Source organism: Schistocerca cancellata, chromosome 2 (assembly GCF_023864275.1).
Source record: "Schistocerca cancellata isolate TAMUIC-IGC-003103 chromosome 2, iqSchCanc2.1, whole genome shotgun sequence".
In the NCBI taxonomy this organism is placed as follows: domain Eukaryota; kingdom Metazoa; phylum Arthropoda; class Insecta; order Orthoptera; family Acrididae; genus Schistocerca; species Schistocerca cancellata.
The window spans coordinates 126,748,951-126,763,081 of record NC_064627.1 but is presented as its reverse complement, the minus strand read 5'-3'; the positions used below and the strand labels follow the sequence as shown (position 1 = coordinate 126,763,081).

General features: G+C 45.0%; 1 protein-coding gene and 1 pseudogene across 1 annotated transcript in view; both read right to left on the bottom strand.

Annotated features, from left to right (window-relative positions):
* The window catches only part of LOC126161386 (cyclin-dependent kinase 5 activator 2), a 333,234-nt gene that overhangs the window by 56,165 nt on the left and 262,938 nt on the right, over positions 1–14,131 (bottom strand). The gene's annotated exons all lie outside the window — the stretch shown is intronic.
* Positions 255–372, bottom strand: LOC126163465 (5S ribosomal RNA; annotated as a pseudogene).

The window sequence follows — 14,131 nt, the reverse complement described above, 5'->3', positions numbered from 1 at the left end:
ATCCCATTTTGGTTTTGTAAAGAGTACTCTTCAGATTTGCCTCTTACTTAAAGCACTCCGTCTTCAGGCCACAAGTGGCCCATCGGGACCATCCGACCACCGTGTCATCCTCAACTGAGGATGCGGATAGGAGGGACGTGTAGTCAGCACACCGCTCTCCCAGTCGTTATGACGGTTTTCTTTGACCGGAGCCGCTACTATTCGGTCGAGTAGCTCCCCAATTGGCATCATGAGGCTGAGTGCACCCCGAAAAACGGCAACAGCGCGTGGCGCACTTGAAAGTCAGCCATCCAAGTGCGGGCCACGCCCAACAGTGCTTAACTTCGGTGATCTGACGGGAACCGGTGTATCCACTGTAGCAAGGCCGTTGCCTGCCTCTTACATAGCTTGCACTTATCTTCAATCTCTCACTCAGCACAGCGTCAGACTGAAAAAAAAGCGCAGGTGACTCTTGTATATAAGAACGGGACCCCAAAATTACAGACTAATATCTTCAACATCGGTTTCCTCTAGAATTCATGAACATATCCTCAGTTCAAATATAATAAATTTTCTACAGAGGGAATTGTTTCTGTCCACACATCAGGACAGTTTTAGAAAGCATCGCTCGTGCGAAACTGGTTCAAATGGTTATAAGCACTATGGGACTTAACATCTGAGGTCATCAGTCCCCTAGACTTAGAACTACTTCAACCTAACTAACCTAAGGACATCACACACATCCATGCCCGAGGCAGGATTGAACCTCCGCCCGTAACAGCAGCCCGGTTCCTGACTGAAGCGCCTAGAACCGCTCGGCCACAACGGCCGGCTCATGCGAAACTCAGCTTGCCCTTTTCTTTTTACTGGAAACCATGGATGAAGGGCAACAGGTGAATTCCATATTCCTAGATTTCTGTGAACTCAGACTGCCGACTGTTAACAAAGGTATGAGAAAACGGCATAGGTTCTTTGCTGACTTAAGCTGTCGTCAGCACGCTCCAGTCAGCAAAGATGTGCGCGAAGATCGGTAAGTAGGCGCAGAATCAAGCACACCTATCACCAGAGAGGCCAGAGACATACCAACAAGTAACACATCGTCAACGCCCTCTCGATAGCATGTACACTGTGTGATAAAAAGTATCCGGACACCCACAAAAACATACGTTTCTCATATTAGCTGCATTGTGCTGCCACCTTCTGCCGGGTACTCCATATCAGCGACCTCAGTAGTCATTAGACATAGTGAGAGAGGAGAATGGGGCTCTCTGCGGAACTCACGGACTTCGAACGTGGTCAGGTTATTGGATGTCACTTGTATCATACGTCTGTACGCGAGATTTCTCACACTCCTAAACATCCCTAGGTCCACTGTATCCGATGTGACAGTGAAGTGGAAACGTGAAGGGACACGAACAGCACAAAAGCGTACAGGTCGAATTCGTCTTCTGACTGACAGAGACCGCCGACAGTTGAAGAGGGTCGTATTGTGTAATAGGCAGACATCTATCCAGGCCATCACACAGAAATTCCGCAAGCCGTTGTGGCCGAGCGGTTGTAGGCGCTTCAATCCGGAAACGCGCTGATGCTATGGTCGCAGGTTCGAACCCTTCCTCGGGCATGGCTGTGTGTGATGGCCTTAGGTTAGTTAGGTTTAAGTAGTTCTAAGTCTAGGGGATTGATGACCTCAGATGTTATGTCCCATAGTGCTTAGAGCCATTTGAACACAGGAATTACAAACTGCATCAGGTTCCGCTGCAAGTACTATGACAGTTACGCAGGAGGTGAAAAAACTTTGATTTAATGGTCGAGCGGCTGCTCATAAGCCACACATCACGCTGGTAAATGCCAAACAACGCCTCGTTTGGTGTAAGGTTCAAAATGGTTCAAATGGCTCTGAGCACTATGGGACTTAACATCTGTGGTCCTCAGTCCCCTAGAACTTAGAACTACTTAAACCTAACTAACCTAAGGACATCACACACATCCATGCCCGAAGCAGGATTCGAACCTGCGACCTGCGACCGTAGCGGTCACGCGGCTCCAGACTGTAGCGCCTAGAACCGCTCGGCCACTCCGGCCGGCTCAGAGACAAGGGTATCGCCAGGATGCCACAAGGAAGTGTCATAGGACTGCTCTTATTCTCCGTATACGTAAATGATCTGCCGGACAGGGTGGGCAGCTATCTGCATTTGTTTGCTGATGATGCTGTGGTGTGCGGGAAGAGGTCTTACTTGGGTGGCTATAGGAGGACACAAGATGACGAGACAAAATTTCTTGTCTTGTGATGAGTGGAAAAATTTAAGTTAATGTAGGTCAGTAAGGGAAACAATGTTCGCATACAGCTTTAGTAGGGTCCTGCTTGACACAGTCACATCGTTAAAATAAGTAACAAACCGATATGAAATTGAACGAGCAAGTGTGAATTGTGGTAGGGAAGGCCAGTGATCGACTTCAATTTAGTGGGAGAAGTTTTGAGAAGTGTGGTTCATCTGTAAAGGAGACTGCATGTAGGACACTAGTACAACCTGTGGTGTCACAGCCAGACACCACACTTGGTAGGTGGTAGCCTTTAAATCGGCCGCGGTCCGTTAGTATACGTCGGACCCGCGTGTCGCCACTATCAGTGTTTGCATACCGAGCGCCGCCACACGGCAGGTCTAGAGAGACTTCCTAGCACTCGCCCCAGTTGTACAGCCGACTTTGCTAGCGATGGTTCACTGACAAAATACGCTCTTATTTGCCGAGACGATAGTTAGCATAGCCTTCAGCTACGTCATTTGCTACGACCTAGCAAGGCGCCATTGCCAGTTACTATTGATGCTGTAAAACATGTACCGTCAAGGGCGACGTTCACCATTTACGGATTAAAGTTAAGTATTCCAACAGCTACGTCCTTTTTTGAGAAAGTCTAATTTCCTTGTCCTGTTCCAGACCTCACGCCAGCCTGCGTGAGCTAAAACGCGTGCCTTTCGGCTTCCTCTCAGACCGGTGTTGGCTCTCCTGCCAATCCACAACACAACCCACTGTTGAGTAATACTCGAGTGTTTTGGATCCGCACCAGGTTGGATTAAAGGAAGCAATTCAGGGGTGGAGCCGGCCGATGTGGCCGAGCAGTTCTAGGTGCTTCAGTCTGGAACCGCGCGACCGCTACGGTCGCTGGTATGTTCGAGCAACACACAAATGTTACAGAGATGATTCCGAAACTCAAAAGAGATTCTCTGCAGGGAAGGGGACTTTTTTTGTGGGGGGTGGGGGGTGGGGGGGGGGAGGAGCAGCAATATTGAGAAAATTTAGACTCGACATTTGAGGCTGATTGCAGAACGATTTACTACTGCCAAGGTTCATTTCGCGTAAGGACCATGAAGGTAAGATTAGAAAGATTAGGGGGCGTACAGAGGCATGTAGACAGTTGCACTTACCTCACTGTATTTACGAGTGAAACAGGAAGTGACTAATAGTGTTACAGGGTACCCTCCACCACGCACAGTACAGTGGTTTGCGGAGTACATAGGAGATGTAGATTTAGATGTAGATGATACTCTGTCCTCAATAAGCCACACTTGACAGTATCATATACGAGGGGAAGTAATAATGTTTTAACTATTACTTCTAAGAATAAAGTTACGTAATTAATTTTTTGATTGTTAACAAGTAAATGTCAGCAGTCGTGGTAAACATTTATATTGCAGCGCGCCAGTACCGTAGCACGCCGCTATAGGATACAGAAGAAAATGGCGCAGCCCCTTTCTACTGTATCAATGAACAGCGCCGTTTTGTTTTTGCTCCTCTGGCGGCGTGCTACAGTACTGTGGCGCTGGGATTTAAATGTGTACCAGGACTGTTGACATGTACCTGAAAGCAAAGAAAAATTGGTACATAACTTAATTTTTTCTAGGTGATAATTAAAACATATCTTCATGAACTTTGATGTCTTGAGTAAAAATTTCTAAACTGTGTCAAAATAAAGATCGGTTTACTACTTGCTATCAACATATTTCAGTAAAACTATCACTAACTGCATAGAAAAGAAAATAGAGTTCAATCACATGGTTCAAATGGTTCTGAGCACTATGGGACTTAACTTCTGAGGTCATCAGTCCCCTAGAACTTAGAACTACTTAAACCTAACGAACCGAAGGACATCACACAAATCCATGCCCGAGGCAGGATTCGAACCTGCGACCGTAGCCGTCGCTCGGTTCCAGACTGCAGCGCCTAGAACCGCAAGGCCACTCCGTCCGGCAGATTTCAATCAGGCAAGGAAACAAACTGTCTTTGAAACTGATACAGCACAATGGACTATTCCCAAGTCAGTAAGAGAATTAAGCTATGGAGTAATTACTGTGAATTACAACTGTGTCTGACGTTAATAAACTTGAAGAAAGCTTAGATTCAGTTTCAGTTGTGTGCTAACAGAACTTGGGAAACAGGGCATCGATTCAACATACGTTTCTATATCTGGGGTATACAGTGTTTCAAAAAGTTGAGCACAAATTGAAGGAGCTGGTAGAGGACTCGAAATACAACTTTGGAATAGGATCTTGCGGTCTTGGAACTAATCCTAAGACAATCAAAGCTTTGGAATGTCAGGGACAACAAGGACACTCAATGCACAAGCGCCTTAAGTTCAGGAGTGATAATGCACTCTTCGCTCAACAACGTTGTACATCGCAGCAGAAGTTGTTCAAAGTGACAACGTCTATATTCAGTAGTACATTTAAGTGGCGAGATGTGCTTCTTTCTCGCGAATGGTTTACACAAGGGTTTTAACCCCCCCCCTCCCCACCAAAAAAAAAAAGAAATGTCGAAAGACCTCCGATCAGCAGAGTGGGGAGGCCCTTCAACTGGAGTTCCCCATCCAATCGAACGTCTGGGATATGTGGAATTGACAAAGTCAAATACTTCCACAAGAAAATTTGCAGATGCTCCGTCTAGTTGCATCCAACTGTGCTCGTACAAAGAAACAGTACGTTATCTTTGCTGAACTTGAGGCTCGTGCACATCGACTGTCTTTGTTGTTCCTGTTGTTCCAAAGCTTAGGATTACCTCCAAGACCGTAGTTCCAATTCTGAAGTTTTTGTATCTTGACTTCTCTATCAGTTCCTACAATTTGTGTGCACCCTTTCGATTCACCTTGTACGATACGCGTCAGTCATAAAGCTTCCATTAGAGTTCATCAGGATAGTGAGAAATTCAGAGCGAAGAGACGGTTCAGACAAAGGGGTACTTCATCATAAAACCAAATCCCAGCGGTCCTGATGGAGTTTCCACATACTTAAAGTAGAAAAACAAACAAGGAACGTGCAATGATAAAACATATCGAAAGACCTTCGTTTGGCTCATGAAATTATACTGTTTGCCACTAGCGCAGATAAACTTCAGCGGAGAATGGAACAGAGTAATGTAGCAAGTCTGGAAGTAAACCTCCAAATCGACTACAACAAGACTTAAGTAATATACAATGAACACATTGGGGTGCACTGTGGTGCGTCCAAACAGCGCTCCTCATCATGTAAACGACAAATTTTTTTCACCACGCAGCTACCAAAATATTTTTGTTCCAATGCCGGTTTCGGAGTGTCCTTAACCCGATGTAAGGGTTTCGGTTTGGCGAATACCTGGAGGACATTATCTGCCATCGTCTACTGTACTGTGTCAGCAGTGAAGTATGGAGGAGATTGTTTTACGATATGGGGGCCTTTTTCGTGGCTAGGGCATGGTCTCGTCACTGCGCTTAACGTTAGGTACGGAAGAACATGAACACTTGTTACAACAATGTGTACTGCGTACGCAAGGGCAACAATTCGGAGACGATGATTGTTTGTATTAGCACGACAATGGACTCTGTCATAAAGCAATATCTATGAGGCAGTGGTTTGTGGACACTGGAGATGGGCAAACTGAAACACGTAACTGTTTCGAAACAAATGAAACAGTATGATGTAATGTTTCGATACGCTGTTTCGAAACAGTGAAACAGTTGTGTTTTGTAATCTAATAAATCTACACATTTTATCATCTTGAATGTCTACTGTATAAGTATGTCCACATAAACATAAATGAGGTGCGAGAGCGCTAATCATATCGTAGAAAGTATAAAACTATCACTTAGGCGTCTTGGCAGTTTCATATTTCCTTCAGCAAATTCGCTGCTTTCGTGTCGTGTGACTTCCATACTTTTCAATTGGCTGAGGACAGCCATAGCTGAACACAGAAGAACCACCACGAACGGAACTGGAGGTGGGAGCAAACTGCAGAAACAACGGATATGCTACTATGATTCCCACATTCCGTTAGTATGCATAATATACCCATCTTGCTAATTTCCATGCACACAAAGGGAATCATTGTGGATAATAGGCAGTGACTATAGACTCAGAAATAACGCCAAATAATTCGAATAAATAACAAAATATAACAAAAAATTGTCTTTCAAGGTGTTTCGAACCGTCACTATAAATTCACCATGCTTCCCAGCCCTTCCCGTTCACCATTACACTATCAGTGATATGTGAAACAGATTGCATGCAGTTATACCTACATCAAATTTATGTATATGCCTAATAACTGTCACTCTACGCCTTTTTTTATTCAAAATGTTGTAGGCTTACTTGCGTTTCTTAATATGATTACTGTGGATGATCAGAGAAACGTATGTTATGAAAAAAGTGTAATTTAACTGAATGATTTTCACATATTTATTATTTTGAATGTGAATAGTATATGTTGTTTTATTGTTTGGTTAGTGTTTATAAAGCAGATGTTACGCCATTTCGGAATAGGACAGTCAAATAGAAACGAAGCTTTATTTTCGGATATCTTAAGCTTCATGCTATTGCATGTCAAAAAGATTTCAACACGCTTGAAAGTGTTTCACGAAGTGGTATGTTGTGTTTCAGTACCTGTGCCAAGCCCGAATCTCGTCCGACACAGAGCGGAATGAAACATCAGTTTCGATACAATTAGTCCGTTCCAAGCACAGGTGGACTGAAACAGCCTCATTTTGAAACAACGATACAGTTTCTGTGCCTGGCTCGAGATCGAATCTGGTCCGGTTGTCCGAGACAGGGGCGGAATGAAACACCACTGTTTCGAAACAGTGAACCACAGCCGTTCCGAAACACTGAAACAGTTCCACGTATCGATACACTGTATCGAAACACAGAAACAGTGGCCAAGTCTAGTGGACACTAACATTCCTGAAATGGACTGGAGAGCCCAAAGTCCTGACCAAAACCCAATGGAGCACCTTTAGGATGCATTCGAACGTCGACTTCCTTCCAGACCCTAGCATCCAACATCACTGCCTTCTCTGATTTCGCTTCTTGATGAAAAACGGGTTGTCATTCCTCCTTAGACATTCATACATCTCGTTGAAAGTGTCCCTAGCAGAGTTTAAGCCATCATAAAGGCGACGGGTGAACACACTTAAGATCGATATCCACTAATAACTCTTCGGATGCTTTCGATTAGGTGTATGTTAATATGAAGTCAGAGCACAAGTTGATGAATTTTGTATTTTGGGCAGTTCAAAACAATGGACGGACAGGAAAAATGATTCCAAACTAAACTTCCCGTGTGTATGAAAATAAGTTTCACTCATGGCAGCAAAACATAGACTTTAATGTGGAAACTAAGACAAAACTAAGTGTTTTGAATCCTGGTAGTCAAGGGAAGGCAGGATTCGGTTACGATTGTGGACGGTGCCGTAATCAGTTACTATTTGTTGCCTTTTACAGTTACACACAATTTATTTTAAACCAGAAATTCCAGACTCAACAATAATCAAAAAATACTACACGTTATCAATGAAGGTTGGTTGGTTGGTTTGGGGAAGGAGACCAGACAGCGTGGTCATCGGTCTCATCGGATTAGGGAAGGACTGGGAAGGAAGTCGGCCGTGCCCTTTCAGAAGAACCATCCCGGCATTTGCCTGGAGTGATTTAGGGAAATCACGGAAAACCTAAATCAGGATGGCCGGACGCGGGATTGAACCGTCGTCCTCCCGAATGCGAGTCCAGTGTCTAACCACTGCGCCACCCCGCTCAATGAAGGAATGAACAACTGTGGGGATAATGGTGTCGTCAGTGAGTTACAATTTAGCAAATCACCATTAAATACAGATACAGCAGATAATGTTTTAAAAGCAAGCCACCGTGATCTGGGCAGAAGGCCTTACGCGCCAGGAATGGCAATAAATTACGTATTGGTTAAAACTCGCTGCAACTTACAAATTACAGGTATTGAAATATTAAAGGCAAGTCGCCACAAACACAGCAGAAGGCATCAGACGCCAGGAATTGCAGTAAATAACGTTTTAAAGACTTACTGCGTAAATACAAATACCACATTTGGAATTTTAAGGCAAGTGACCACAATCAAGGCTAAAGGCCTTACACGCCAAGAATGGCAACAAATTAAGAATCGTTTAAGAACTCGGTGCAATTTACAACTTACAAGTATTGAAATATTAAGGTAAGTTGTCATAAACACAACAAAAGGCATCAGACGCCAGGAATGGCAGTAAACAAGGTGGGGGGGGGGGGCAAGGGAAATCACCAAAAAAGCTAAATCAGGATGGCAGTAAAAAAGGTTTTAAGGCTTACTGCTAAAATACAAATACCAAATTAGAACTTTAAGGCAAATGATCACAATCACGACTGAAGGCCTTACACGCCAGGAATAATATAAAAAATTTAGAAGCCTGATGTAAAACAGCAAATACACTAGCAAAGGTTAATTAAAAAAACAAGCAACTGATCAGCAAATGGGTGAAATAAGATGATGGTAAACTTTGTAACACAGCCCTTAACATCCACTGAACACTACACTGCTAGATTTATTCCAGAAGGCGACCAGATCTATTAACTAGACATATATAATCTTTAATGTAGGCATTACAAGGTACGGTATTGTAATAAATAAGACAATAATGAAACACAAGGACTAGTACACAAGTCCCTTAAAGGACACTGAGACAGATTATACCGCAGAAGGCGTGGACTGAAGGAGTGTTACACTGAACTACTGGGCATCAGACCTCCTTTTAGAACACACATGTCTTACAAGAACCAAGGGCCCACAGACGGTGCTCCAGAAATCGACCTCTGAGAACGTCCGGCAACAAACACTTTCGTGAGCGATGAGATAGGCAGCCAAGAGTTGCATTCACTTCACAAGATGGTAAATCAGACTAGTGGCAGTCTAACGAATGACTGAAGCTACCTGACATCCGATAAACCAGTGCAACGATAGAATAATATGCTAAAGCCGGAACCGGTGGTCTGCACTACGTCCTCAGAATACTGTGTTTAGATGTCCTGGAACGAGAAAGTAAATCACTACCACCAGAGTAGAAGAATCACCAACTGGCCTACAATCAAGAAAACCGTGAAAACTACGTACCTCACCGGACAGCAGTGGCAAGGCGAGGAAACGTACACTGCCTTTACGTACACTAACCTCCAGGGAAGTTAACTGGGGCGTCAACGGCCACCAGGCAGGAAAAATTACAGTTGATTGACCTTAACAAATTGTAACAAGTTGAACACACTAAATAGTAATACGAAGTCTAGGAAAGCTAATCAGTTCCGCCTTCCCCAAGCACTCCACTCGCTGCTCTTCGCCTCGGCGACACTACGAGCAGAAACACGAAACCAAGTCTCTGGAGAATCGCGAGATATCATAGTGATGGAGGTTCCTCTACTTGGATTGAAATGTACTTATCTTAAAGCTTGCTGGATGCGATTTACGGCGAGGTCGTGCACCCTTATAACCACAGCCCCTCCACCCGGCAGTCCATGCGTACCCTCAGTGGTCCCGGCTTGTTCTCGCACTGCGCGGACCTGGCTCCTCCTCAGTCCCCAACCGAACTGGCCCACTCACACGACCCGGAAAAACCACGCGGTCACCCCAAAGATAGGGCAACAGTTACTACATATCGATAACCGCCGCTGCTGCCACTAGCACACAGGCAACGCTTGCAAAACTGAGTGGCGTCACTCAACTCGAGAAGAAGACAAACAACCGCAACCATACCAACTAAACGATACCGTCTGGCCTCCAACAGAGGGCGGAAACCTACAAACAGCACCAACGCGAGCCGCAGCACAGTTCATGTTTCTTGGCCAGAAATGGACAGATGCATGTTTGCAATTACTAGGATAGACAACAAAGAAATAGATCAGGGTGCGTAGCGGAGCAGAGGACGTAATCATGAGCATGATGAAAATGAGATTGAGGTGGGTGGTACATTCAGTCAGGCGAATTGGTGGAAGATGGGCGAAGCAAGCTATTTTCTAAACGGCAAGAGACAAGAAAAGACCGAGACAGTGATCCAATAGAATGTGGGGAAATGAGACTAGGAAACATGTAGGAGCTACGAGAATCCTTATAGCTGGAAGTTGCATTCTGTGGGAAGGTCTAGAGGAGACCCTTTATCAAGCCCTAGATAAAGAAACGCAGATAATGATGCTGATGATGACCAACACTCAAACACGTAAGTTCGTATTTGTCAATGGACTCGCGCTCATTCAAAAATGGCTCTGAGCACTATGGGACTTAACATCTGAGATCATCAGTCCCCAGAACTTAGAACTACTTAAACCTAACTAACCTAAGGACATCACACATATCCATGCCCGAGGCAGGATTCGAACCTGCGACCGTAGCGGTCGCGCGGTTCCAGACTGAAGCGCCTAGAACCGCTCGGTCACTCAGCCCGGCTCGCGCTCATTCAGTCACAGTTCTAACAACCAATCATGAATATACCATTTGATATTAACACAGTTCAGAAGAACTGCGGATCTCGACCTGACTGTATTACTTCACTATTCCGCACATTTATCCAGTAATTTTATTCGTAAATTTGTACGATATATTCATTCGATTGTTCAATTGGCAACTGTTTCGTCCTTTATGCAATGATACAATTATCAAATTTTGTCTGCGTCGATCCAACTCGGTGTTGGATTTTATCAGATATTTTTAAACCAGCTCTGCTCTTTATTGTATTTATGTAAGTTTTACAAGTACTGCTAAGCCAAAATATCATGACACTTCTCGTCAGCAGACTGGTCGCGGCCTTAGCGTGGTAAAGAAAGCATTTGACGGAGCAGAGCAGAGTGATCCCATCTATCGACGATACAGGCGGTGAATAGGAAAGAGGGAAGCAAGGAATGAAGATTGGGTTTAACATCCCGCGGATATTGAGGTCATTATAGACGGAGCGTAAGTCCAGACAGTGTCAAGGATGCGGAAGGAAATAGTCCGTGCCATTTCAAAATTAACCATCTCGGAATTTGCCTGGAGCGATTTAGGGAAATCACGGATTTAGGGAAATCACACCTGGGAAGAAACGTCTCGGAAACGGTACAGCTGGTCGGATTTTCGCATGCTAATGTTGTGGGTATCTACGGCATGTGGTTGAAGGACGGCGAAACCAAGAGCAGGCGACAAGGTGCTTCTTCACAGAACTTGCTGGTCGGATGGTTGCCCGCTCTGTAAGGCAGTACAGGCGACGATCTGTGGAAGATATGGCGGCAGAACACAATGCTGATACAGACACAACTGTTTCGGAGCACATTGTTCAGCAGACATTGTTGAACATGGGACTGCGCAGCAGATGTTCATAAGTGTATCTCATCAGTTACGATTGCAGTGGGCATGGGATCATAGAGATTGGGCCACGGATTTATGGAAACGTGTCACTTCATCGTATGAATCACGTTTCTTATTATACCAGGTCGATGACCGTATCCATATACAACGTCATCCACGCGAACAACTGGTCGAAGCATGCACCGTGTCACAGATGCATTCCGGTAGGGACGTATTACGCTATGAGGAACACTCACGTGACTGTTGCCTTCTTTGCTTCAACTGAACAACTTTGACATTAAAGCGAGTCGAGTGCTGGGGTTAGGCGCCAGCCAATCGGCACTCTTCGTCGTGCTCAACGTGTGTGTTATGCTGGCACAGAGAATTACCAGACGTTGCAGGTTTTTTTTTTTGGTCATCAGTCTACTGACTGGTTTGATGCGGCCCGCCACGAATTCCTTTCCTGTGCTAACCTCTTCATCTCAGAGTAGCACTTGCAACCTACGTCCTCAATTATTTGCTTGACGTATTCCAATCTCTGTCTTCCTCTACAGTTTTTGCCCTCTACAGCTCCCTCTAGTATCATGGAAGTCATTCCCTCATGTCTTAGCAGATGTCCTATCATCCTGTCCCTTCTCCGTATCAGTGTTTTCCACATATTCCTCTCCGATTTTGCGTAGAACCTCCTCATTCCTTACCTTATCAGTCCACCTAATTTTCAACATTCGTCTACAGCACCACATCTCAAATGCTTCGATTCTCTTCTGTTCCGGTTTTCCCACAGTCCATGTTTCACTACCATACAATGCTGTACTCCAGACGTACATCCTCAAAAATTTCTTCCTCAAATTAAGGCCGGTATTTGATATTAGTAGACTTCTCTTGGCCAGAAATGCCTTTTTTGCCATAGCGAGTCTGCTTTTGATGTCCTCCTTGCTCCGTCCGTCATTGGTTATTTTACTGCCTAGGTAGAAGAATTCCTTAACTTGATTGACTTCGTGACCATCAATCCTGATGTAAAGTTTCTCGCTGTCTTCATTTCTACTACTTCTCATTACCTTCGTCTTTCTCCGATTTACTCTCAAACCATACTGTGTACTCATTAGACTGTTCATTCCGTTCAGCAGATCATTTAATTCTTCTTCACTTTCACTCAGGATAGCAATGTCATCAGCGAATCGTATCATTGATATCCTTTCACCTTGTATTTTAATTCCACTCCTGAACCTTTCTTTTATTTCCATCATTGCTTCCTCGATGTACAGATTGAAGAGTAGGGCCGAAAGGCTACAGCCTTGTCTTACACCCTTCTTAATACGAGCACTTCGTTCTTGATCGTCCACTCTTATTATTCCCTCTTGGTTGTTGTACATATTTTATATGACCCGTCTCTCCCTATAGCTTGTTACGCAGTGTATAAGGTGGGACTGGGAGGGGGGGGGGGGTAAAGCCTATCGGATGAGTATGTGATATACTGGGTAACAGCTGGCTCCCATGAGACATATGGTTATTATCAAAGGCACCACGTGTAGACTATGTGAACATTATTGCGCATCGCCTGGATCCCTTCATGTATGTAGGCTTTCTCGACGACGATGCCTTTGTCCATCTGGATAACTATTCTTGTCACAAGACCAGAATCAAGGTGTAGTGGTTTGAGGAACATTGCAGCGAACTCCCTCTAGCGTCTTTGCCACAAGAGTCTCCTGATCTGAAGCCGGTGGAACAACGCATCTCGGATGGTACCAGGCGCCGACTCTGCGACCACAAACCACCGATTGTTCGTAGACGTTTAGTGCCACACACCTCCGTAAACCTACCAGGGACTTACCGAATCTATGACTTGCAGAGTCGCGAGTACATTGTTTTCCAGAAGTGGACCAACACGCTACTACGTAGATGATCGTAATGATCTGGGTCATCAGTTCCGTGATGCACCAGAGAACTGACGGCGGGGATCAGAACAGACAGACACCTCGTGAACTTGCCTCTCAATTTCACTAAGCTCCAGCTGACGCAAACGCATATCATGTATTGGGACTGTGGTGGTTTCGCTCAGGGTGAAGGCTACAGGGCAATTATAAAATCCTAGCAAATGACTCGTAGATGCGTACTGATAGAGCCTGAGCAACTATGCATTCGGCGGAAAGAATGTCGAGAATTTCTGGAAGCCTCTGAGGGCAGGGTGCCGGCGCCTCTAGGAGCACCATCGATTGGCCTCATTATCGAGAGGCGGGAGTAAGCAGGTCCTCAGTTTGCCTTCCGCCACCAGCTGGGCCTCGGCTGGCCTTGTGTGGGCTGACCAAGGGTCGCGCCCTTCTTATCGACCGCCAAGCGGGTGACAGCGTATCGGGTGCGAGCACTCCTCGGCGAGTTCCAGAAAATGTGACGCTCCCGTCCTAACCCCTCCTCCAATTTTCTCGTTACTGTTCTCTCCTTACTGCCTTCTCCAGTTCTCTGTAAGTTTTTTTTTTTTTTTACTTGAGTCATCAGTTAATCAGTCTTCTGGCTGGTTTGATTAGGCCCACCATGGAAACCTCTCTTGTGTCAA